Source organism: Ambystoma mexicanum, chromosome 2p (assembly GCF_040938575.1).
Source record: "Ambystoma mexicanum isolate Mex_15411 chromosome 2p, UKY_AmexF1_1, whole genome shotgun sequence".
NCBI lineage: Eukaryota > Metazoa > Chordata > Amphibia > Caudata > Ambystomatidae > Ambystoma > Ambystoma mexicanum.
Window position 1 is genome coordinate 122,454,184 of NC_090923.1, and position 25,242 is coordinate 122,479,425.

Below are 25,242 nucleotides of genomic sequence, written 5' to 3' on the forward strand. Positions count from 1 at the left end.
GGAACATTTTAACCCACGGCGGGTCAATGTTCTAATATAACTCTGGTACGGTATTATGCACGTTATAAAAAACCAATAAAATAAGTATCCCAGGAATATACTCGGAATTGAAAATTATGCACTAAGAAATGGAGGGGGAAATTTGACACATTTTACATAGAAAATGTAGCTTTTAAAATCAATATATGTAGTTATTGTTATCCTTATTTTTTATTTAAAAAAATAATAAAATAATCATGTGCCAGTCTTAAAAGGGTTTGGTTTCTTTCTTATTTAGTAGGCAGGTATGCCGCCATATTGCTCCCACAGCTTATCTTGGATTTAAGTTATTAAATTATAAGCCTGGAAGTGTTTTTGTGTGGGGGAGTGGCATGCAGGTGACAGGTGTCATGGATGACAAGTATGACATGACAGAAAAGACAGTAATGACAGTCACAGGAATGAGGAGACTGAAACCAGGATGTGAGGTGGAAAAACTTTGGCCACAAGCTTTATTTTAGTACCAGCCAGGGTGCAAAAGAAAAACCAACCATAACATCATCATAAAGAGGATAACAATAATATATTTTGGGGACAGAGGGATCAGGTGAGCGGGGGGGGGGGGCACTACTCCCAATTAGGGCCCGCTCGAGGCTGATCACCGCGCTCTTCATATGAATGCTTGTGACATTTGTTGGACCAAGCGTGTGAGCTGTGTCTTGTTCATAACATGCTTGTCTTTTGGAGCAGGTTCTCCCTGCTTTTTCTTGTCTTTTCCATGTGAGGTGGGGACGTGTGCGCGTATGTGCCTTTCATTAGTGTTCAACCTGACCAGGTTTAGCACTTGCGCCCTCGCTTGCTCACAGGGTGATTTTCACTGATATAATGGCTCTTGGTCCGTTTTTCTCTGAAAAAACAAACCCCCCCTCTGTGAAACCTTTCACTTGATACTCCTCGGGGTGGGTTCTTTGAGCCATTTCAGTTTTTGATCATGTGTTTTGTAGTTTTCCATTGATGGAGGCGTTTTAGCCTTTTGGTGTAATCTTTGGAGATTAATTTGGCATTTTCTACTCGCATGATCCACTTTGAGTTTTTGAAGCCCCCACGCTCTGTTTGTGGGATAGTTATTTCTTTGGGGGTGGGTTCTAGGAGCCTTACTAGGGTCTTCCCTGCTCCTGATCCACTCGTGCTATGAGAACCCCTCTGCGCTTTGGTTGCTTATTTTCCAGCCGGGGTGGGTTCAAGAGCCTTACTAGGATTTTAACCTGCTCCCGATCCACTTGTGTTGTGAGACAACCTCAGCGCTTGGTTTGTACTATTTCGCCGCTGGGGTGGGTTCTAAGGGCTTTACTGGGAACTTCCCCTGCCCATGATCCACTTGTGTTTAGGCCCCCCAGTGCGCTTATCTTGGATAGTAGAAGTAAGGGAGGTGGGTTCCAGAGCCTTACTAGAAACTTACCCGGCTCCTGATCCACTTGCAGGAAGATCCCCCCCGCCCCCCCATGCATGCATGGAGGTGGGTTTGTGAGGCTTACTAGTAAATGTTTATGCTCAATGTCCTCACTCCTTTTCTGTTTTTTTAAGATCCCTAGAGCGCTACCCTGTATGAGTTTTATCTGGAGTGGGTTCCAGGAGCCTTACTTAGGATTCTTCTGGCTCGTGATCCACTTAAGTTTTGAATGAAAAAAGGAAACCCCCCATAGGCACTTTACTTGTTCAGTTTCCCTATAGGGAGTGTTCTAGAGCCTAACAGATTTACTCTCTGCTCCTGACACACTCTTTTCAGGTCCCCTCTGAGGTTTAATTGCTCTGTTATCCTCGGTGGTGGCTTCTGAGCGCCTGGGTCTTACATGACTGTGTATTTTTATAGAAAATTTTAATAAGAAAAAAAAACCTGGTGTGTTTTTTAAAGCCCTTCCTGGGGTTGAATTTTCTTTTTAAGCGAGGCGTTTTAGCCTCACCTTGTGTTTGTGTATGTTCTATAGTCTACCTGGCCCCCGCTTGTGGGGTTCTTTACAGATATTTGCAGAGTAGGAGGGAGGTATATTTAATTCTTTCAGCCGTCCTTGCTGCTGTCTTCATAGATGGATGAGGGGGGAGAATGAGAGGGGCTATCTTGCCCCTGCCAGATAAAGGCAACATTTTGCCTGGAGGCAAGGCGGCCCCTCTTTGTACTTCAAAGGTCCCCGCCTCGCATCCGCCCGGATGGAAAGGGGGAACCCTTGATGCGAGGTGACAGAGGGCAGGGACTACCTGTTGTCACCTGCCCCCTTCACCTCGCTTTCCTGCAGTGGCGACCGGCGGTCTGGATCCCATTCGTCTTGGGGACCCAGCTGCCCGCCCTCACCATGTGCATGCTAAGTGGGGCAGAAACTGAAAGGTGCTGCCCCACCGGACCTGGCACAAACCTCCCAGCTTACGGCCCGGGCCTCCCATCCGAGGGGGCCCGGGTGTAGAGGATGCAGTCTTTCGAAACGGGGGGGTGGCCTCATAGGCCCAAGTACCCTTGCGATCCTTCTCTATAGTCTACCGCTCCTGACCAGATGTATTTTTCCTTTTATATTTTGAGTTTATAGACCAAAATATTTAAGTGTTATTTTAGATGTTCTTATTTCTAGCTTTATATTCAGCAAACGTTGTTTTGCTCAGTGTATTCATTGTTGTTCATTTCTAACAAATTAATTGGTCAAAAATATTTAATTGAAAGAAAAACGGGTACCACATGATGCACACTTTCATAATCTCCCTCAAACACGCAATGAACGTAATAACTATTTAGTTACTGCTTGTCATTTCAGAGCAGCACCACTTGTGCAACTTTCAGCTGAAAAGGAAATCCCAGGCGTTATTGCAGTCGACCAACAGAGGGTGGGGTGAGTAGATGTCATCTAGTATCCTGGGAAAGAACAGCTATAACGCCATAAGGCAGAACATATCCACACATCTGCCTAAACATACCTAGGGCAAACTCCCCAAAATTTTACTTAGTTTCAACACCACACCAAGTAAAGGAGGCATAGCACCCAAACAACAACTTTTCACCTTCAGGGCAGCTCCTACAAGGCACACAAGTAGAGGCTTTGCTACGGAGGGTTTGGGGGTGGTCTGGAGCACCAGGTATTTTGGTTGTAGCCCCGATAGAAGCTCAGGGGCTACAACCAAAAGGATAGCTAGCCGACATTGGTGTAGCCCCGGATCTTTTCCAGACCTAGCAACACCCCTCCACACAAGAAGCAAACGCATATGGACTGCGCTCCAGCAGTAAATGTCTCCCTGCAATGGCCATAGTCCATTGTGAAAACCACAGCAGAAGCTGTCACATGTGTAAAGTTGGAAGTCTTAGACCGAATGCAGCTTTGGAGGCTGCCACACAGTAGCTTGGGCGGCTCCAATCCAGTGAAACCAGCCCATCTACATCGCATTCTGCCAATTTGGTGTCTTGGGGCACAGATCTGGGAATAGAAGCATATATTGACCCTAGTATTTGTTGGAGAAAATCGCCAATAAATAAGGGATGAATGAATATGAGAGAATTTATTTTTTTCCTTCTTAGATGGACACTGTTGTCGAGCTGAATAAAGTTTGGCTGCCCCCTAAACCAACCTCTACCCTCAACGCAACAGTCAAGAAATGCTTCTTCCTCCTCCACACGGCAAGAAAAATACTACCTTTCCTCTCCTTCACACACAAAACACTCACTATCGTCGGCCTCATCATGTCAAGTATCGACTATGCAAACAGCCTCTACGTCGGTATACCAGAATACCTACTGAAGAATCTACAACGGATCCAAAACACAGCAGCCAGACTACTCCTCAAACTATCCAGAAGAGACCACATCACCCCGGCCCTAAAAACACTACACTGGCTCCCAGTAAAACACTGTATCACCTTCAAAACAATGTGCATAACGCACAGGGCAATCTGCGGACAAGGAGCAGAATTCCTACAAAAGAAAATAACAATCTACAAGCCAACGAGACTGCTCAGGTCAACCAACGAAATCCGACTGGAACAAAAACCTTACATCAAGAAAAAACTCGGAGGCACCGCCTTCTACCACTTAGCCGCAAAAACCTGGAACAACATCCCAAACGTAATAAGGAACAGCAAAGATCACCTTATATTCAGAAAATTACTAAAAACCTGGCTCTTCAACACCAGAGACTAAAACCGAAACAACAATAAGACAAATGACTCAACAGGAAAGGACACTGACAAGCCCCTAGAACCGACAGAAGTACTCTGAGCACCAGTAGGGCTGATGCTGGACACATGGGTCCACCTGCGAGACCCAGGGAGACGGAGGCAACAACCCCAGTCAATCCTTACCATCCCCCACCGCCCGTACAGCTACAACTAGGTACCACTGGGTTGTGGAACGGACGAGATGCCACCAATCACCACACAATCGGAAGTATGGACACTAGCAGGTGCGCTGGTCATGTGGGTGGGGGTGAGGAGCATGCAAAGTTATTGAGGGAGCGGACGGAGGGGACAGCTAAATGCTCAAGCGGCCTCGATGCAAAACGGGCACGTACCTTCTGAGGCACAGGGTGCGCAAGCACCCCTTCGTGTAAGATTACACAAGCCCAACCGGTCAATCCAGGATAGAGATACCAAATAACCAATAACACTAACAATTTCCTTCTCTGCATACACCTCTCAAACTCCAAACCAAACGCAACCACAAACCTCCAGCACAACAAACTGCACGAACTTCACTACACTGCAACAACAAAACAGAAACACACATGGACTCGCAAATCGGCACACAACGACTACCGGCCGCATACACCCCAGGCCCAGCCGACGGAACCACCGGGCTGAGGCTGCCAACAGCACATCACTGCAATCTTGCACTTTTCCAGCCGCCACCCACTAACCCACCTCTCCCTCCCTCTTTCAGAGCGCCAGGGGACCACTCCGGTGGTGATAGTGTACGGTACAAATGTCCTTTAACATTAACATTTCCTGTGGAGTTTTTCGACATTCCCCCATCACAAGTTGACTTAGCATATGCGTGACTGCGGGCTCCTCTGAGCATGAGCTCTATAAACTGGACTGAGAGGCGATGACCCTTACACTAGCCTGGACTAGTAACTACAATGAGGCTGCTTGACGGGAATCAGCAGAATGGAAGTAGTCGTGAGACGTTGTGAGCGGAAGTGAACCTAAACAACAAACTAAATAGCAATGGGTGGGTTCTTTGTTTTGGTTGGAGGTGGGTTAAGTGAACCGGAAGGCCTGGCAGTAGATCTATCGAATGTTCCTAGGTCAGGTGGCCATTGCTCTGTAAGAACGAGGGCTCTGGAGTTCTGGTGAGATCAGTTGGGTGGGGTTCTGTGCAGGATGCGGTTTTCCTTGACTTGCAAGCCAATTAATAAATGATGCCTCGGTTTGTCATCACCCAAATTGTCAGCCTGGTTTCTCCAAAATATTCATTCTTCTTTTTTATCATTGCCATTTTCAAATTCCCTTCCTTCAGTTAGTTCAGGAATTAATAATATAGTGAGATCTGTACACTCTCCTTCGTTTTCCCGAACTATCCACTTAGATTTAAGCCGGAACACCTTGCGAAGTGGTGTGAGAGCACCTAGAGGGTCCAGATTCACCTCTTTGGTTAAAAGTCTGCCATACTTGTCGGATCATGTGAAAGGATGGCCGGCCCAACATTCTGATATTTGACGCTTTAACAGACTGGTCTTGCAACTTTAACCTTTAAAGGTTTTTATGCATCCAATTAAAGTCGTTGTGATGCGCATGAGACGCCTGCAGCTGCTTCAGCCCACTCTTGGGTGCATTTGTCTACAATATGAGAATTGACTGGTCTTGCCAGTGAACAGTAATCCTGTGGTGTTTTTCCTCCCTTGCACCCAAGTTTGATTTAACTTTTTATTTGATTTATTTAGGAACTTTTGTGCAAAAGAACCCTTTCCTTGTATATACTCTTGGATGCATTACTAAATAATTCCACCTCTCTTCTCTTTACCTCTACAGCAGGTCAATTTGCTCTCTTCCGACTTCTTTTTCAGTATTCACCGTCCTGCTCACCTAATCAGTCTTCCTGTGCATATCCTTCATTAGCACAATGTATGTTTTCTCGCCCTTGGATAGGCCTGCCATGTCACTGTCAAGTTCCAGCTCCTCGCCCCCGCCTCCCTCTGTTCTTAATCCCTCCCAGGAGGACACAGGTCTCTGACTCTCTGCCTCCCCCCCACCCCCTCACGCCTCTTCATTGCAATCGCTCTTAACCTGGACGATGGCTGAACTCTGTCAAGCGAGCCTATCCCAAACGTAGTTCCAGTGTAAACTCATTGCCTATTAAGGGTCCAATGCCAGACCAGGCTGTAAATCGCCCCGTGTGTGAAGCTCTGGCCTCATGGGACTTGCAGGGGTGGAGTGGCCTACATGGAACTCTGGAGATTTCCTGGTGGGCCTCTTTTGTGTGGTTACCTATTTTATTTCCACATTTTCTCATAGGAAAAGGTTGGGCTTGCTGAACATGTGTAATATGGGGCCACTTTGAAAGTTATTTCAGGGACTGTTTTAGTTGCTAGTCCACCCCTGAGGACTTGTCCCCTCGGGTGCTCCCTCTGGGACCCGGAATCCCTGGTATGCTCCTATTCCAGCTTCAATTACCACGACGGGAGCAGCACTAAAAACATTCACCAAACCGACGCTGCATGCCACCTGGGGAGTCCCTCGGATCTCGTTCTTTGAAAAGGCAGAGCAGGCCAAAGTCCACTGCCTTACTTCACCTCCGATCTGCTGACGTGGTCTTCGGAGCAACCCCCTCCTCTAATGTGTCATAACTAACTAGAGCTGTAAAATTGCCCCCTTGTCTGGGTCGGAGGTGAAAGCATGTTCTCCAAGTAGTGCCGTGGGAGCAAGTATTCCATCCATGGCGCTGGTTACCAGGTGTGCTCAGAATAGAGCCGATATCTTCCAGCCTGCGTGCCTCAACCCCCGTTGGGGAATCCTTTTAGCTGTCTGGCCCCACGCTACTGGCCTCAGGAAAAGAGACGAAGGACAGAAAGAATATACACATTTATCAGGGCATTCCTTTGGGGATGTACAGTTGTATGATGCTGGTTCTTATTACAGTTTGACTTCTGCAATTTGCATGGCCTCGTTCCGCTTTTCGCCCTACAGGCAAGAATGTTGCTGCTGTGGGTGGGTAGGTGGAAAGCAAAGTTTTCTGTGCAAGGCTGGCTGGCAGTTACTGGTGAGCCTGGGTTAAAGTCTTTGCTGGATGTTTGCTGCCCACAAGCTGAAAGCCTTTGCATGGATGCCGATGATTGCAGGGCGATATCAGAGTTCCATGTGTTAAAATCGTGGCAAACATGGGCGTGGACACAAAATATCGCAGCCTAAAGGCAGTGGTTTTGCCACCGCAATCCATGTAAAGGACGCGGGGGACACCCCCACAACCCTTGGACCCATTATACCATTTAAAGGGAGCGGGGGACACCCCCTGCAAACCCCCTCCCCTTAAATGGTGTAATGGGGTACACCTTTAACGGGCCAAACCACGGCTTTTTGTCGCAATTATTTGTACAGGTGACATTTTTGCCTCGATTTTATCACTGCATACCAATATCAGTTTGTCACTGGGATTTAACTAATGGCGAAACCTGTTGCGTGCAGGTTAGTATAAGGGGGCTTGATGAGGCAGAACATGTTGGTTATAGGAATTGGATGATGGGATTGATAAGCACGTGTCTGAAGACCGTGCAGGTTGATGGCTGCTAGTGTAGGGGTTGGAAGGATCTCGGTTCAGGTTTGCGGTTGAAAGTTGGATATTAGCCACAGAATACAATTGCATACCCTGTGCATCGTGGTCGCTAACATTTGACCGAGTAGCAGTTGGATCCAGATAACACAGTAATGCATAGCACAAACGAGTGTGGTATGATCCGTGTAAATCGCAATGTCTGCAACACGGAAGGTCGACAGCTAGAAGGCTAGGAAGGAGTCTTAACCACTGGCTATCGTTCCGAGCACATCTCCAGACCATGCTAGTACAGGTGGGGAAAGACCATATGCAAATCAGGCTTTCTGCCAGGCCCAACTTCTAGGCCACATCCCTTCTGCATGAAACTACAAGCATGTGTCAGTCTTGCTAGAAGAGAGCGCGGGCAAGGTTGTAGCATGACTTGTTCCTGACTTCATTACACATCTGCTGCTCTTCAGACCTCTTTTGCTAAACATTGCACCTCCTCCTGCAGCTGGTCACTGCACAGCTCTCCCATTTTCACTTTCACTTTCACTCTGGCACGTGTTTGTCTCTCTTCCCTATAGATCGCACCCACCCCTAAAATAGATGCACCCAACAGTCTGCAACGAGAATGGAGAGTATGGACAAGGGGGCTGGCTGGGATTTGCCTTCTTTCCTGCAGTGTAGTGTAGTGCAAGTGTTTCTGCGTTTTGGCTGATGGGGTTGCTCATCTGCGATACGCAAATACAGCAAGCCCTCCTTTCTGCTTTCTTGGTGTAAGGAGGGAGGGCGTTGGAGGGTGGGCGGGTGCAGTGCAACACTACACTTCGATCTAACCCTACATTGACTGAGCAGAGGTTGAAGTATTTATCTCTGGTAAATGAGAAGCTCCATGGGCATGAAACTCTCTAGGTATGTCCGTTGTATATATGACCCTTTATGGTATAGATGTGTTCTGACACTCCTCTAGGCACATTTCCAATCACCCTGAGCTAATGACACACAGGTATGTTTCTGTGGTACGTGCTGGCCTGGGGAGTAAAAGGTAGCTCCTAGAAGCTGTTGGTGTCAAGTTCCAAGCAAGAGCTAAATCGCCCCAAACTCTTGGACATGTCTCACCCCTCGGGTATTATGCCAAGGAGGGGCACCTGAGTCTTCTGCTGGTTAGGACGATGCCCGTTAGACAAAGACCAGCATTCAGCAGGTGATTTGGGCTGATGAGAATAACTGATCATTTTCCCTGATAGCTCGAATATCGGGCAGATGTAAGATCCCAAGGGCTTGAGCCAGCCCTACAATTAAGGGGAGTATCGGCCACTTGTACTCCCTAAAAATAGGAAAATACTCAAAACAAAGACAAATGGAGAGTACAAATACAGCCAACAAAAAATAGAAAGCAGACCTGTTGGAGCCTGCAATCCTGCTTGGACCCACACAGACCTGTTGGAGCCTGCAATCCTGCTTGTACCCACACAGACCTGCTGGAGCCTGCAGTCCTGCTTGTACCCACACAGACCTGTTGGAGCCTGCAGTCCTGCTTGTACCCACACAGACCTGTTGGAGCCTGCAATCCTGCTTGGACCCACACAGACCTGTTGGAGCCTGCAATCCTGCTTGTACCCACACAGACCTGTTGGAGCCTGCAGTCCTGCTTGTACCCACACAGACCTGTTGGAGCCTGCAGTCCTGCTTGTACCCACACAGACCTGTTGGAGCCTGTAGTCCTGCTTGGACACACACAGACCTGTTGGAGCCTGCAGTCCTGCTTGGACACACACAGACCTGTTGGAGCCACAGAGCTGTTTGAGCCTGCAGTCTTGCTTGGACACACACAGACCTGTTGGAGCTTGCAGTCCTGCTTGGACACACACAGACCTGTTGGAGCCTGCAGTCCTGCTTGGACACACACAGACCTGTTGGAGCCTGCAGTCCTGCTTGGACACACACAGACCTGTTGGAGCCTGCAGTCCTGCTTGCAGTCCTGCCTGGGCCCACACGGCTCCACGGATATGTTTGGATCAGTCGTCGATGTGTGCCAGAGGAGGAAACATTTCCATTTCTGGGGCATTTTAAATCTTATATAGTATTCCCATTGGGAATGGGACTTCCTTTTGTAACTCCCATAAAAATCCTTTCACTCGCATCTTGAAAAAATAGGGAGTGAATCACTCCCACTTTGTAACGCTGGCGCTAGCTTGAGCTAAATGCAAGTTTAGCCCCTAAATACTTTTCTTGGATTAGGCTAAGAAAAGCAAGCAGGTGGATTAGCTTTGGTTCTGGAAAACGAGGCCACCTCATCCTATGTGTAGTGCCTTGCTTCTCTCTGTGGATGGCATCTCATTCGCTAGTATGATCTAGCATGCTTTAATCTAACACTTAGTGGGATGCTCTGAGCTGTAATTCTTGATGGAGGCTTGAACCAGTGTCTGCGTATGGGAGAACAGTCTCGTACCTTCCCTTCAGTGGTCCTGCACTGATCATTTACCAGTTGGGTTGTTCTGCATATTGTAATGTCGCATACGTTTCTAGGCGATGTCGGCAAAGCACATTTGAGGGTGCGTAGGTATGCGAGGGTGCAGATAGGACCAAGGCCCGTATCGAACGGGGATGCTCTTTGGACTACGTTTCCTGGACTAACTAAATGAGACCTCCCAGAAGATCGGGCTGGAAGAAGGAAATGAGGTAGCAGGTTAGTGGTTTGTACGGGCTGGTCGGTGTAGTTTGGGGGAAGCACTGGAGGTGGTCTGTGTAGGCAGGGTGACTTGGAGGTGTGGTGATGGTGAGGAGTGGTTGTGTTTGGGGCAGGGTGGCGGTGAACAGACACGGTCAAGATGCAGCTGGGGCATAGGCGTAAGACATGGAGTGCTTGGAGGTGAAATCCCCCAATGGCAGCAAAATCACACCACTTGGAGGCCACTCCAAGGCGGTCTAAGAAAGCTTGTTGTTTGTTGGAGTGGCCTCCAGCAGGCGGTATAAACGCACCGACCCGTATTATGAGCATCATAGATGCTGCATTGCATTGGCACTGTGGAAACATTCTTTAAAAATGTTTTATCTGGTAATCCAATGCTTTGTTCCATTTGGGACAACATCAAAATCACAGCGAATGACATCTTCTCAGCACTTGGGCTCTCTACATCGCTGACGTTCTGCACTGTTAACCACCGTACACTAAATAGAAAGTTTAAAGAAACCGGACTCTATAACACAAGTCTACAGTGGATGGGATTGCTATTTGTCAGGCTGAGATCCTGGTGTCTGCAGAAGCTGCTGAGCCCCCGACAATCCACCCAAAATGTGGCACTCTGAGCTGATACTATAAACTGCTCAGTTTACCTCACTTCCAGGGGAAAGGGGGAAGGGACAAATTAACAAACACCAGGCTGGAAGCTAAGACTAGCTGGTTCTTCACCTGTGGTAAAACATAAACATATAATACACCTTGTTATTCATGAGGCACTATACTAACCTTAAGTATCAATATCCTTTACCAAATAAAGTAAAAACCATACCTGGAACTTCTCTACAATATGCCCAGAGAAGTGATAAGCTGACTAGACTTCCTTACTAGTTGACTTGAATCTCAACGATCATTCAGCCTTCTTAGTAGGTCCATGAATGTGAAATTAACTTTGCAGGTAATCTTCTTTAAACTCAAGAAGCTTGAACAAAGTCTTAAGTTCATTAAAAGTAAATGGAAGTTCTAGTGTTTCTGGAAAGTATTTATATTTCTTCTTATAAATTTCTTTTTAGAGTGTTTTTACTTAAATTAACAGTTCTTGAAACTTGCGTCAAAAATCTCACGTGGAAATCTCTTGAACTCGCATAGGGATCCAAACTGAGTGAAGATCGTTGAAGCGCTGTAGATTAAACCGCAGGAAAAAAACCACACGCGCTAAATCGAAACCACAGAAAAAATCCACACGCGATTAAACGAAAGCACGCACACGCGCTGAAGTTCAACCGCGGGTAAAAATCCACACGCGCTTAGTCCAGGATGCGAATACACGCGCTGACGACAAACCGCGGGTAAAAATCCACACGCGCTTAGTCCAATATGCTAGCACACGCGCTGACGACAAACCGCGGGTAAAAATCCACACGCGCTTAATCCAATATGCGAGCACACGCGCTGACGACAAACCGCGGGTAAAAATCCACACGCGCTTTGTCCAAGATGCGATCACACGCACACGCGCTAAAGTCGGAAAAAACGGGAAAAATCCACACGCGCTTAAAACAAGATGCACACGCGCAGAGGTTCAACCGCGGGTAGGAAAAAACACACGCACAAGAGTATCACGCGACACCAAAGAGCTCGCGCTAGATACTCAAGCGAAGTCTCTCACGCGCAGGCTCCTGTTAACGGAAAAACCACGCGCTTGATAGAAAACGTAGCGTAGCAAAGCCAAACATGCGACAGCAATAAAGTTCTTAGTAAATATCTTTTATATGAACTTGAAAATCAGATTAAATCTTCTACAATGACATTATAGAAAGAGTCTTGAGTTTTAAAAGGACTTATCTTGTGAAGAGTCTTTGAAACCTTTCTTTTTTCTTGGATAACTCGAAATCTTCTTACTCCTGTTCCGTGCCAAAATGAATCTCCGCAAGATTCCTGTTTGCTTTTCCAAATAAGCCGCTCGACCGCTTGAAACTTGAAACCCCTGAACAAGTTAAGCAGGAGCAGCTTAATACGCGACCTCTCAGCTGGGCAAAGACGATGAAAGGCAGTTTAGAATGTTCATTGTCTTCCCTATAAACAATCACCAGCCAATCAGAACTTAGACTGAGGACCTCCATCTTGGCTTGGGGCATTCTCCATAGACTGTAATGAATGTTAAGGGCAAAATTGGCTGTTTTAAAATTAAACTCATAATAACTTCCAAAAACCTTTCTATACTAATTTTCCTCAGACCTAATGTCTCAGATTATGTCACTGTATCCTAACAGTACCTGACAGTACCCCCCTTCTAACGCCCAGTCCCTGGGCCTTTTTTCAATGGAAATTTCTTATGGAATTTTTTAACCAAATGAGGAGCATGTACATCACTTGCTTTCTCCCAAGTGCGTTCTTCAGGACCAAAACCCTCCCAATCAAGGAGATACTGTAGCTTTCCTCTCACTATTCTAGAGTCCAGAATTTTCTTAACTACAAATTCTTCTGAATCATCTTCCTCAAATACAACTGGTGAAGGAGTAGGTGTCAATCTAGTTCCTTTAACCACTGGTTTCAACAAGCTGACATGAAAAGTTGGATGAGTTTTCATATGTCTTGGTAATCTAAGGCGAACAGCCACTGGATTTATCACCCTTTCAACCACAAACGGCCCTACAAAACGAGGGCAAAACTTATTTCTTCTCTTAATTCTCAAAAATTTGGTTGATAACCATACCAAATCTCCCTCCCTATACTGGGGACTAGTCTTTCTTTTAAGGTCCGCAAATCTTTTATATTTTTGTTTACTCTCCACCAACACCCCTTTTGCCTTCTCCAAATTTCTTTTCATGATCTCTAGTCTCTTTTCCACTTCCGGGTTTTCAGCATCATAATCGATCTCTATACTAAGAAAACGAGGATGAAAACCTCGTCCCAAATAAAATGGAGACATTGAGGTGGCATCCTTACTACAGTTGTTATATGCAAATTCTGCCACCCACAACATATCTACCCACTCTTCCCCTGTCTGTAGATAACATCTCAAATATTTCTCCAACTCCTGATTTATCCTTTCCACTTGCCCATTGGTTTCGGGATGGTAACCGGATGATAGGCATACCTCAACTCCCAATCTCTTACAGAAAGCGCTCCAAAATTTAGAAATAAATTGAGACCCTCTGTCTGAGATGACCTGACTGGGAATTCCATGCAGTTTAACTACTTCTTGTAAGAAACTGTGAGCTAAACTATCAGCGGTAACCTCACCCTTCATTGGAATGAAATGTGCTTCTTTAGTGAGTAAATCCACTACAACCAATACTGATGTACACCCCTTATCTAGTGGTAGATCCGTGATGAAATCTAAAGACACTGAATACCAAGGCCGCGGTGGAACTGGCAACGGTTCCAATAACCCAGAAGGCTTTCCGATGAGGTTCTTAGATCTAGCACAAACTTCACAGGTCTTAACAAAATTAAGAGTATCTTGTCGAATTTTCTCCCACCAAAAATGTCTTCTGACCAACTCAAGTGTTTTTCGATATCCTGGATGTCCTGCCAGAACTGAATCGTGACATTCCTTCAAAATCTTTTCTCTAAGTTCAATAGATGGTAAATAGAGTCTGTCGTCCAGATAAGGTAAACCATCTTTAATCTTGCGAGCTGGATCCAAACGAACCCAATGTTCAAGTTGTCTCTCAGATATGGATTCTCGTACTAGTTTGAAGATTTCGTTTTCTTTCTCAATTCCAGCAAGAACAAAACGTTCTGGAGCGATTAGAGGAAGTGACTCACAAACCGACTTAACTTCACTTTCTGGAAATTGTCGTGACAGAGCATCTGCTTTTTTATTTTGATTTCCTGGCTTAAAAGTAACTATAAAATCATAATCTGCAAAAAATAAAGACCACCTTAGTTGTCGAGGTGTCAGAGTTCTTGCTGTCTTCAAAAAGAGTAAGTTTCGGTGATCGGTTAATACTGTCACAGTATGACGTGCTCCTTTTAAAAAATGTCGCCATTCTTCAAATGCTGCTTTGATAGCAAGAAGCTCGCGATCTGAAATGGTATCATTTTCTTCCGCTGGTGAGAACCTCTGAGAAAAGTAGGCCACAGGATGCAATTGTCCAGTAACATTATGCCTCTGCGACAACACTGCTCCCATTGCCACATTGGAAGCATCAGCCTCTACAAAAAATGGCTTGGAAGTATCAGGATGAATTAAGATAGGAGTAGTTGTGAATTTCTCCTTCAATACTTTAAAAGCCTCATTAGCCTTAACGTCCCAAACAAAAGGAACTCCTTTCTTCAAAAGTCGAGTAATTGGAGTCACCAAACTGGAGAAGCCTTCAATGAATCTTCGGTAAAAGTTGGCAAATCCCAAAAAACTCTGGATCTCCTTCACCTTCGTTGGAATAGGCCAATCACGAACCGCTTCCACCTTTTTCGGATTCATTTCCAGACCACTAGGAGTGATCACAAAACCTAAAAATTCCACCGAATTCGTATGGAACTGACTCTTCTCCAATTTAGCGTAAAGATTATTCTCTCTCAATTTTTTCAAGACCTGTCGAACGTGAATTTTGTGTTTCTCCAAACTTTGGGAAAAAATCAAAATATCGTCAATATAAACAATAACAAAAATATCAAGAAATTCCCGAAGAACCTCATCGATAAAACATTGAAAAGCCGCTGGGGCATTGCAAAGACCGAATGGCATCACTTGGTACTCGTACAGGCCAAATCTGGTCTTAAATGCCGTCTTCCACTCATCCCCCTCTTGAACTCGTACCAGATGATAAGCCCCCCTTAAATCCAATTTAGAAAAAATGGTGGCACCTTGAATTTGATTTAACATCTCAGAGATGAGAGGGAGCGGATACCTATTTTTTACTGTCATTCTATTTACCGCCCTATAATCTATACAAGTTCTGAGGGAACCGTCAGATTTTGGCACAAAAAACAATGGTGAGGCAGCCGGCGATTGAGAGTGCCGAATAAAACCCTTAGCCAAATTTTCCTTTAAGTATTCTTTCAAATAGTCATTCTCTTTTTCTGTCAGGGCATAAACCCTACTGCTAGGTAAAATAGCTCCAGGCTCCAAATCTATCCTGCAGTCAAACAGTCTATGAGGAGGCAACTCTCCAGCTTCCTTTTCATCAAATACATCCCAAAAATCTTGATAACAAGTAGGAAGTTCACCCACTACTGCTCCAACATCAAAACCTATTGCCCCTCTTTCTGCAAGTGAAAACGAAACAGAATTCACAAATCTTTCTTCCTCTCCATGACTTTTCCCTAAGAAACAATGTTCCTTACAAAAAGTTGATTCTAGGGATACAATTCTTGCACTCCAATCAATTCTAGGATTATGCAGAGTAAGCCAGGGCATACCCAAGATTATTTTCAAGATTGGAGCATCAATTAATTCAAAAGAGATGGTTTCCGTATGACCTCCAGTTAACTCCATCTCAAGTACCTCTGTATTATGAGTGATTGGACCTGAAGAAAGAGATGTACCATCAACTGCGCTTACCTGCTCAACTTCTTTCTTAGCCACTAAAGGAACACCTAAACTCTTTGCCAATCCTCTGTCCATAAAATTTCCTGTAGCCCCTGAATCAATAATAATTGGCCCAGAACCTAAGATTTTCTTTTCAAACATAAGGATACGTTCACAGTTATATGAGGAACAGCTGTCTGTATCGTGTTAGCAACTTGTTGTACTCTGCCTGAAGAATTGAAGATCTTCTTGGAGGTAAAAGGACAGTTTTCAAGGAAATGACCACTCCTACCGCAGTATAGGCACAAATTATTCTCCCTTCTTCTTGTCTTCTCTTCCTTTGACAACGGACCTCTCACACGACTCTGCAGCTCATTTCCCTTTGACTTCCCTGTTCACCACCTCAACCTTAGATCTCTCTACTCTTCCTGGAAACCTAACTTCCCCCTGAGAACGTCTACGCTCTAAACGTCTTTCGGTTAAACGAAAATCTAACCGAACCACCAAATCAATTAGAGCATCTAAAGTAGTTGGTCGTTCCAAAACACCAGCCAAAGCATCTTTCAATTCATCTTTTAAGCCCCGATAAAATAAGGAAGCCCTCTTCTCCTCTGGCCATCTACTCTCTAAAATTAAAGTTCTAAATTGAGTGATATAAGAAATCAACTCCTTTCCTCCCTGACACAACTCCAGTAGTTCTCCATCTACCTCTAGAGATACCTGTCTCTTATAAAACATCTTTTTAAATTCGGTCTGGAACAGGGAATAATTATTCAAAGCCAAACTCTTTTGACTCACCAAGAGACTTCCCCACGCATATGCTTCTCCTGATAAATAAGATAATGTAAATGTGACCTTGGAAGCATCCGTTGAAAATAACTCGGGACGACTTAAGAAATGTAATTCGCACTGAGTCTGAAAAATTTGAAACTTTCTCGGATCTCCCAAAAAACGCTCAGGAGCAGCCAAAGGAACAGGCATAACTAAAGTTCCTAAACCACCCACCACTTCCCTTGAAAGTCTATGTTCTTGTTCTTCCCCTACTCTCACCAGCTCAGGTGGGTTTCCTGCACCTTCCGAAACTTCCTTTTCTTGTATTTGTGTTACCTTTAAATTTAACTCATCTATTCTTTTATTAAGATTTGAGTATTCTCGATGAGCCACCCGTAACTCTTCTCTAATTTCCCTAACCATTTCTCCCAACGCCTCCATGGCTGTCTCGTCGGGGTTCATACAGCTTGGGCAGACTTTTTCTTTTTATTGGCCTTTCATTCTGTCAGGCTGAGATCCTGGTGTCTGCAGAAGCTGCTGAGCCCCCGACAATCCACCCAAAATGTGGCACTCTGAGCTGATACTATAAACTGCTCAGTTTACCTCACTTCCAGGGGAAAGGGGGAAGGGACAAATTAACAAACACCAGGCTGGAAGCTAAGACTAGCTGGTTCTTCACCTGTGGTAAAACATAAACATATAATACACCTTGTTATTCATGAGGCACTATACTAACCTTAGTATCAATATCCTTTACCAAATAAAGTAAAAAACCATACCTGGAACTTCTCTACAATATGCCCAGAGAAGTGATAAGCTGACTAGACTTCCTTACTAGTTGACTTGAATCTCAACGATCATTCAGCCTTCTTAGTAGGTCCATGAATGTGAAATTAACTTTGCAGGTAATCTTCTTTAAACTCAAGAAGCTTGAACAAAGTCTTAAGTTCATTAAAAGTAAATGGAAGTTCTAGTGTTTCTGGAAAGTATTTATATTTCTTCTTATAAATTTCTTTTTAGAGTGTTTTTACTTAAATTAACAGTTCTTGAAACTTGCGTCAAAAATCTCACGTGGAAATCTCTTGAACTCGCATAGGGATCCAAACTGAGTGAAGATCGTTGAAGCGCTGTAGATTAAACCGCAGGAAAAAACCACACGCGCTAAATCGAAACCACAGAAAAAATCCACACGCGATTAAATGAAAGCACGCACACGCGCTGAAGTTCAACCGCGGGTAAAAATCCACACGCGCTTAGTCCAGGATGCGAATACACGCGCTGATGACAAACCGCGGGTAAAAATCCACACGCGCTTAGTCCAAGATTCGAGCACACGCGCTGACGACAAACCGCGGGTAAAAATCCACACGCGCTTAGTCCAATATGCTAGCACACGCGCTGACGACAAACCGCGGGTAAAAATCCACACGCGCTTAATCCAATATGCGAGCACACGCGCTGACGACAAACCGCGGGTAAAAATCCACACGCGCTTTGTCCAAGATGCGATCACACGCACACGCGCTAAAGTCGGAAAAAACGGGAAAAATCCACACGCGCTTAAAACAAGATGCACACGCGCTGAGGTTCAACCGCGGGTAGGAAAAAACACACGCACAAGTGTATCACGCGACACCAAAGAGCTCGCGCTAGATACTCAAGCGAAGTCTCTCACGCGCAGGCTCCTGTTAACGGAAAAACCACGCGCTTGATAGAAAACGTAGCGTAGCAAAGCCAGACATGCGACAGCAATAAAGTTCTTAGTAAATATCTTTTATATGAACTTGAAAATCAGATTAAATCTTCTACAATGACATTATAGAAAGAGTCTTGAGTTTAAAATAAGCCGCTCGACCGCTTGAAACTTGAAACCCCTGAACAAGTTAAGCAGGAGCAGCTTAATACGCGACCTCTCAGCTGGGCAAAGACGATGAAAGGCAGTTTAGAATGTTCATTGTCTTCCCTATAAACAATCACCAGCCAATCAGAACTTAGACTGAGGACCTCCATCTTGGCTTGGGGCATTCTCCATAGACTGTAATGAATGTTAAGGGCAAAATTGGCTGTTTTAAAATTAAACTCATAATAACTTCCAAAAACCTTTCTATACTAATTTTCCTCAGACCTAATGTCTCAGATTATGTCACTGTATCCTAACAGTACCTGACACTATTAAAGGAATGGTTCGGTCAACATTTTTTATTGCCCCTACGGGTCGGCCATGTGTTTTTAAGCCTAAATCGCTCGATTTTAGAAAAATTTCCTATGGCCCTTTCCCGAGTTTTCGTCAATTAAACGCACGCGAAAACAGGCAGTAGGGCGCCGCCATTTTGTGATAATCCTATCACTTGCTGCATCGCCCTGGGTGACCTGCTTTTGCGGCACTAAATCATATCTCCCGCCCCTGAGCCTGTCATCAGCAGACGCGTACCACCCATTTCACAAAGCCAAAGCACGTCTCGTGTCAACATTTGCTGCGCTTCAGCTAATGACGTGTCACCATGGAAATGGCAGGACGCCTGTTTCATCAATAAGTATAAACAGACCGTTTCACAACACACAGCAGCAGATTTTCGATTCCATTCCTCGCTCTGTGTTACTTTGAGTATTCTGTGACTCGTTTCTGTGCTCTGAACACACAATGGCTACAATAATGCCCTACATGTACGAGCCCAAGTATACCGAGGAGGAACTACTGGAAAGGGAAACACTCGAAAACGATGGGTCTTCGGACGGCAGTTTGGAGGACGATTCAACAGCTGAAGAGCCTGGACCTAGTCGCATGGACGGTGTTTCCACCTGGTGATCATGCAATTGGTGCGAGCTAATGCCAACCGAGGAGGAGAACTGCTGCGAAAACTCAGGATGCGTGGCCTACATTACGGAAGGCGAGCCACAACCGCAATGCATCACCAAGCTGCCAGACTTCAGGGCAGCTTGCCTCACGTGGTCCGTGTTGAGGATAATGATGGTGCTTATGCATGAACTTCGCGCAACTGTTCGTCCTCGTAATCCGAGTAACGAGTAAGTATACTCTGCTTTTCATGCCACTCTTATTTCATGGTCTTCTACTATATCCAAAATTACATATACATATCATTGTAACGCACGAAAGTCGTTCAATAGTGTGCAGTGTCTAGATAGCATTTGTCCGAGCAGAATGCCATTAGTTACAAGAATTGTCATTGACAACAAACGTTTATTAAACTTATCTTGGCCATTTAAAAACAGTTTGTTTCATTCCTTTTCACAGGTGGTACAGGCTGGTGGCCTATCGTTCCTTTACATGGTGGCTTCAAGGGAGGCTTGGACACCACGTTCGAAGAGTGATACCCGCCTGTGCCGTTCGTGCCATAAGAGAAACGTTCCCGAGTGACAGTGGTCAGTACAGGGGATTTTCTCTCGCTGTGCTGCAACCTGAACTGTACAATGTTTAAAGTCTTGTATTTTTGTGTCATCAAAATAAGATACAAAATAAAACGGTTGTTTCGATTTTCTAAATGAATCATGTGTGTCTCCATTCAAGGATGGACGTCAGACATCTGTGCTCTGAATGGGTGAAGTTCAGGTCGGTGTGAAGCGGGGTGGTCACTATCTAAGCTAACATAATATATTCTCAATAATGCATGCACTAAATAACACTTGTTCAAAGTCTTTCAGTCGGTTATGTCTCTATAAAAGTCACACATATATCTATACTATCAATTAACATTGGATTATACAGGCCTTAGGTCAAGGGTCTTGACCACTATAATACACTGTTTGAAGTGTGGGTCTGTGCTCACAAGAATCTCCGGTATGTGGCATTTGTTATTGATAGGCAACGATATACTGCAGTAGGGGTCTAATGTTAGTTGGGGATCTGCTAGGTGGGCATCATGGCGTGGTCAGTGGTCTGGCACATGAAGAGAATACCTTGCAGGGACACAGGGTCAGAATGGCAGTAAGTTGACACTGGCGAGGGTGCGTGGGCAAGGACACGTTTGTGGAGATGAACGAGCTATGTGCTTGGTTCTGGCTGGTTCACATGCAGGACCGTGATCTCAGAGGAAGAGTGATGTGTTACATTTATTAGCTGTTGCAAATACCTCTGGAGTTTTCCAGTCAGAGTGGGAACGAGTGTGTGGGCCATGTGCTCTGTGCGCTGTACTATCGCAGTGAGGCCTGGTCACCAAGATGGAGTGGAAAGGGGGTACAAAAATGGATGCCCCGTGTCCTGCTCAGTGTTCCCATCTACGCGAATGTCATCCAAAGTTAACATCAGATAAGGGCAAGGGGCAAACCCACTACTGGAGGCACTTGGTACGAGTTTCTACTGAGAAGTAAAGGATGAGAGGGGCCTGATGGCTCCTCGCTCCCACACACTTGCCTGCACGCCCCAGGCCCATCCATCCATCCCACCCCCTCTATCAAAGGCCGCCCCCCTGCAATCCACATAAGTGTGTCTCCATTCAGCAGTCTTCTTGTGCCTTATCTGCACGCCCCAGGCCCATCCATCCCACCCCCTCTATCAAAGGTGGTTCGCACCCGGGGATGAGCGCTGGCATGGGGGCTGTCACGGGCGCAAATGTCCAAGGTGCCAAACAGCATGTACACTTCAAAAGGTATCCCACGCCCAGGGGCCATCGCTCACATGGCCTCCTCAGACCCCGTGTCTCCAGGCAGGCCTCCCCTGAGGCAGGCCGCCCCACTGCAAACCACATAATACCACAACATACACACGTCATTCATTCACAAACACACCCCTGTTTCTAATACTTTATAAACCACTTGATATGTCTCATGAGAACATCTTCGTGCTTCGCAAGTCAACTCCTGAACCTTCTACCTGAGCAGCGCTGAGATCTATGCTAATCTGCTCGTCGTTGTGCTATCTGTGACGGCTTCGAGCAAACTCGTCAGTGTGCTACCTGTGGCCATCTACCTGTTCTCCTGCAACATACTAATCGGCCTGCTGAATCCAACTGTTTGTTGGTCAAGGTAAGGCCATGTATCCTAGTCATATTCGGTCATTTTTGACATTTCTATCGATTTGCGATTACAGTACCCAATAGAGCTATGGTCATTGGTCTCATTGCTATTGACTTGAGTTTCAATTGTTATGCTATCAATAGATCTATTTATTTTCATTTGTGTCAATTGTCATCGAATTGCATCCTTCGGGGGTCCCGTCTATAATGTAAGCATGGTTCCTTTTTGTGCAAGACAGAACATCCAAGGGACGAGTCACATGTTCAGAGTTTAGTCACATAATTTAAAAATTTTCTGTAACTTATGCAAATACTAAGCCGCACATGATGATCTGGTATAGTTCCGGCGACCAAAACAAACCTTGCATTGAGCATGGTATGTTTCATTTACTTTTTTATGACATTTTTATTCATCAAGGTTTTATAATAATCTTGATATTTACTTTTCAGAATTTTCACCAATGCCTGCCTGTTCGATTAGCGGTTGCCCTTCGAAGACCCATGCTAAATCTGAAGGCACTACAATGCATGTATTCCCAAAAACTGTTCATCGAATAAGAGAATGGGTCAGACATTGCGGATATCCACTGGATGAGCTGGAAAGTAGAGTCCAACAAGTCTTTGAGGACAAGAGGGGTGATCGATACCGCATCTGCAGTCGGCACTTTCCCTCGAACATGTACACCACATCTTGGGTAACAAAGAAGAATAAACGGGGATCGACACGAAAATTGCACGCAAACGCTATTCCCACTCTATTCGTCCACAATCCGCCACTGGTGAGTCAAGTGTCCGTTTTTAGCTTTAGGCCTTGCGGTAGTGTGTAGGTAGCCGAATGGATTCATTGATATTTTAGGTGTTTTAGGTGTTGTTTCCAATTTGTAATACTTTCGACATTGATATGAGTGTATAGCTTTTTGAATAATGACATTTATCAACATATTATTTTTAGATTTCATAACCCACAAACAGAAATCTATATATGGGCACAGGGAACTGTGCTAGATTGCGCATTAGTCAAGTTTCTGTCTCCTTACATGGCAATTTTAAAAGTTGGCTTTTCATTATCAAACAATTTACCTTTACAACTTCTTGACTATCCCTTGAATCTGAAGCAAGAACATTCTACTTCCGTCACATGCTTGCAGTTATCAACCACTTCTAGCGCGTATCAGGAAATCGTACTTGGCTATTCCGCTACAGACTTGTTTTATGCATGTCAAGTAAGAGTTTGTATATATTGTGTGATTATTTTACCAATTGTTTGGTTAGTGCTTTCCAATTGATATACACCTTAGTTGTCGTCCCCTGGTGTTTGTTTTCAGTTATAATTAGTGTTATCCATACTAATGCAAGTACTGTCTTTCAGGGAGATGCTGAAGCGTCCACCACATTGACAACAGCCCTAGATGTTCGAGGTATGGATACTGACGGCTCAATCGACCGTGATCATCAGGACTGGAACACTTGTCGTTTGATTGTTCTACACCATGTTTCATTCGTGGTTAGCCATTGATATGTACCTGTGTGGTCGACCGTAAGCGTGTGTTGTGTTTTCAATATTGTAATCCTTACTAATGCAAATACTATGTTTCAGGCAGTTGTTGAATCGTCAACCCACGCACTTGATGCAGAGCCTGACATTCAAATAATCCCGTTGGAAGCAGGACCATGCGGATACGAATCGGCGCAACAGCTTTCGGAAGTGCGCACCACATTGACAACAGCCCTAGATATTCTTCAGCAGCACGAGGTATGGATACTGACAGCTCCATCGAGCGTGATCATATAACGTGATTCCATTTGCTATACTTTCTTCCCTATTAACGCAAGTACTGTGTTTCAGGGAGACGATGGAGCTTCCACTACAATCACAAGATCCCATTTAGATGATGCTGATGTAAAGAAATCTGAGAAATAAGTCGATTAAATCTGATCATATTTAAATATTCCTTGATTCTTTTAGACAATGCAACATTTGTGGTTATCTCTTTATATGTACCTGTGCCCAAGTGTGTGTTATATTTACAATATTGAAAACCATACTAACGCAAGTACTGTGTTTCAGGGAGTTGCTGATGCCTCCTCTTCAATACAATCATTCGTGGCAGTCCATGCAGAGCCAGAGGTATGGATACTGACAGCTCCATCGAACTAGATCATCAGAGCTCGAATACTTGTCGTTTGATTGTTCCACACAATGTTTAAATCGTGTTTGGCTATTGAGATGTACATGTGTGTTCGTCCTCACGTGTGTTTTATGCTAACAATATTTTGATACACAGTAATGAAAATACTATGTTTCAGGGAGTCGATGGAGCCTCATTCTGTGCTGTCTATGCGGATGCAGAAAATATAGTCGTTTCAGCACAAGAGGAAGGGGAGACATGCGGATACGTATGAGAGCAACATCGTGCAGATGTTGAAGGTCGAGTCAAAAAAGTTGCAAAGAAAAGAAACAAAAATAAGGTTAGTTACAAACAGTTCATAACTTTAGACATTTTTTTGTGCTGGAGACTATTTTATGTTTTTTTCAAGTCAATTGTACTATACTTTATCTTGTGTTTAAAATGAACATCCCTTTTCCAATCTGTCCTCTAGTTACCCGTGGGTCTACGAACTATACATACACAGACAGTAAAGCGAATGAGAGATGTTGCTTGCCAGACCATTTACACTATGGAGGCTATGGAGGAACTATTAATTCTGACGCGGCGTGTTGAGACTCGGGATGCTCATGTCAAATGTACAGAAAATGAAATGAATGTGTCCGGAGAATCCAGGAAAGTTGTATTGGACCATTGCTACTGTGCGACCACACCACCGCAACAACATGATACTGGATCTATTGAAGATAGCTCTGAAGTAGTCGCAGATCAATTCACACAATCTACACCCTCCAAAAAATTGCCACCAAAAAAGCTGTCGACATTGTTGTGTTCTCCCATCAATGTTGAAGTAGCAGATGTTGAAATGACAGAGAATGAACCAGCAGCAGCATTCACCGACGCATCAGAACTTGATAGCAGCGATATTTCTTTCAAATGTGGTGAAATGTCCTCAACGTCACAGGCCGAAACAACTTTGACGCAGGATGACAGTCTAATGAAAGAGGGCAAATACATAGTATTCGACAGTTGTTTGATGGATATTATAAGTATGCTGAAATGTGGGCATTCCGTCAGAGGGAAAGTATGTGGGAAGCCATTGTTTCATGTGACTCGTCAAAAACAAGGCAGTAACGTCACAATACATGCCGCCTGTAGATTACATCATACGTTCTCATGGTCTGCACAACCGATGCTGGGGAAACTGCCAGCAGGCAATCTACTGTGTGCAGCTGCATTACTTTTTAGTGGCTCCAGTTTTAGAAAGTTAATGTCTTTCTTTCAGTTTGTGGGACTCCATTTCATTTCAAAAACACAGTACTACAAATACCAACATGATTATCTGTTTCCGGCCATTAGTGATGCTTGGAAAATTGAACAATTGTCTCTAGGAAGTACATTCGAAGGCAAACGATTCAGGCTAGCCGGAGAGGGACAGTGCGACAGCCCTGGATTTTCTGCCAAGTACTGCACCTACCACTTTCAGGACATGGATACTAAGAAAATTGTGAGTTCGGTGGTCGTGCAGGTAACAC

The 25,242-nt window shown here is 44.8% G+C and overlaps 1 protein-coding gene across 5 annotated transcripts in view; it reads left to right on the forward strand.

Moving 5' to 3' along the window:
* TPRA1 (transmembrane protein adipocyte associated 1) overlaps nucleotides 1–25,242 on the forward strand; it is a 510,038-nt gene that overhangs the window by 134,624 nt on the left and 350,172 nt on the right. The window contains exon 1 of one of the 5 annotated variants that reach the window (XM_069643377.1): nucleotides 19,989–20,010. The exons of the other annotated variants lie outside the window; for them this stretch is intronic. The gene's annotated coding sequence lies outside the window, so the exon portion shown is untranslated. Of the gene's footprint in view, nucleotides 1–19,988; nucleotides 20,011–25,242 lie in introns of those variants that run through there. 5 annotated transcript variants of the gene reach the window in all.